The sequence below is a fragment of the Mandrillus leucophaeus genome, unplaced genomic scaffold (assembly GCF_000951045.1).
Source record: "Mandrillus leucophaeus isolate KB7577 unplaced genomic scaffold, Mleu.le_1.0 Scaffold2051, whole genome shotgun sequence".
In the NCBI taxonomy this organism is placed as follows: Eukaryota; Metazoa; Chordata; class Mammalia; order Primates; family Cercopithecidae; genus Mandrillus; species Mandrillus leucophaeus.
Window position 1 is genome coordinate 12961 of NW_012102090.1, and position 2091 is coordinate 15051.

At 61.0% G+C, this 2091-nt stretch overlaps 1 pseudogene; it reads right to left on the bottom strand.

The window, feature by feature from the left end:
* The window catches only part of LOC105539457, a 4911-nt pseudogene that overhangs the window by 825 nt on the left and 1995 nt on the right, over nucleotides 1–2091 (bottom strand).

Sequence of the window (2091 nt, forward strand, 5' to 3'; positions counted from 1 at the left end):
GGGAGTCACATTGAGCATCTGCAGCTGAGCCAGAGGGTCATTGCCCAGGGCTGCCACCCTTTCTGTGTGCTGCCTCTCAGTGCCAGCCACTCAGCATAGAACACGTCAGACCGCAGGGCTGGCTCGTTGCCAGTGCTAGACGTTCTGGCTCCAGGGCCCCAGGCTTGAATGAAAAGGGAAAGGGTGCAAGCCAGGTGGGCCAGGGTGCAGAGCCAGGCCCCCATGTCAGGGAAAGGGATCCAAGCCCAGCCCAGTGACCCCATGTAGGGGTTCCAGCTCACTACACTTCACCTCGAAGCCAGGCTTGAGACAGTCATGGAGGTCTCGTTCACGGGCTTCCCGTTCCCTCTCCCAGGCAGCTAGCTGTATAGGGCCGGGACGCTGTAACCCAGGAGCCCCGGGTCCCCTGCCCCCAGGATCACATAGAATTGATGGTTGTGATTGTCAGGACATGACATGAGGCCGGGCATATTCACTGAGAGTGCGCAGGGCTGGAGTGTCAGGACCCAGGTAGGGGGGCACTGTAGCCACCGCACTGCCCAGTTCAAACGGAGGGCGATGGGGCACTGGGCCCAGAGAGGCGCATTCTACCTGGGCACAACCCTCCTGTGCCAACTTCAGGCTGCGTTCGAGCTCACGCTCCTTCTCAAGCTCATGCTCCTTCTCATGTTCCTGCTCGTGCTCCTTTTCTTCGCGCTCGCTGCTTGGCCTCGCCGCCACACCTTCTCTACCAGATCTGCCTGCTTCTTGGCCAGCTTGGAGCCCTCCAGCTGCATGAAGTTCCTATGTGCGTATGAGTTGAAGCCGCGATGCCGGGGTTTGTTAAACCTGGTATACTGACTGGCATGGATGGGCACATCTTCCACCTTGGGAGGGGGTGAGGGGCTGCAGGCTGGGAGCACTGGGGTCTTGGAGGTCTCATCTCCTCAGGCGGCTCCTGTTTGACCTGCATGGCACTCAGGGGAGGCCCTGAGGCACCGCAGGTGGTGGTGGCAGAGATGGCAGGCCTGAGGCCCCACAGGTGGCAGGGGTCCCACGGTGGGCGAGCCCAGCCTGAATTGAAGGTCCCTGGCCTGCAGGTGGCAAGCTGCCTCGACAGCCCAGTGGGGTCCCTGTTCGGGAGGAGGGTGGCAACCCGGGCTTGTATCCGGGTGGGGTGGTTGTCTTGTAGGCCCATGGGGACGGGGCTCTCTTTCCGAATGGTGGGGGCCCACGTGGGGAGGCGATGTTGTAGCCTGCAGCCAAGGAAGCCACAGTGGCAATGACCATGGAAAGGGTAGCTGAAGAGGTGGTGACTGTAGGCACCGGTGGGAAGGGGTAGGGTGCCCCTTGAAGGCCTGGGAAGGGGACGGGTGTGAACATATAGGACCCTTGAGAAGTGGAAGAGGAAGAGTTGGAAGACGAAGAGACTGGAGGGCCATTGGGGCCTGCTTGGCTGTAGGATACCTGGCTGTGAGGTGGGGGCAGGTGTGCTGGCCCTGGTGGGTCGGGCCTCAGAGACCCCTGGGAGGGAGACATGGCATAAGGGTGTGCGTGGTGGGAGCTACTGCCCTCCAGGGGGTGGGGAAATGCTCCAGGAGGAGGAACCCGGGGCTTCCGTGCTGCTGGTGCTGCTGTTGCTGTTGCTGCTGGTGGTTATGCTGATGTGTTGAGGCTGGTGGGTGGGCAGTGGACTGGGTCCCAGTAGAGGGAGGGAAGGGGCCTGGATGGGCATTGTTGTTGGCTAAGAGGCGGCCATAGGAAGGAAGTGGTGGGGGACCCTGGCTCCACACAGCCTGGGATGGGAGAGAAGGCTAAGTATGCTTAGGGTGCTGAATGGAGACAGACAGGCTTGTTGGGGGAGGGAAAGAATGGGGGTACCTGGGCAATGCCTGGGAAGTTGGTACGGGGAGGCAGAGGAAGAGAAGGAAGAACTGGAAGAGGAGGCTGCTGCACAACTACTACTAGAAGATGAATAAGAAAACCTCATGCTGGGGGCTGGGGCAGAAGAGGAAGCAGGAGGCAGAGAGTGGGGTGAAGGAGACAGAGTCGGGCCCTTCTCTGGGCCAAGAGGAAGTCCACCCATACCCTGCCCCATGGCATGGGGAGAGG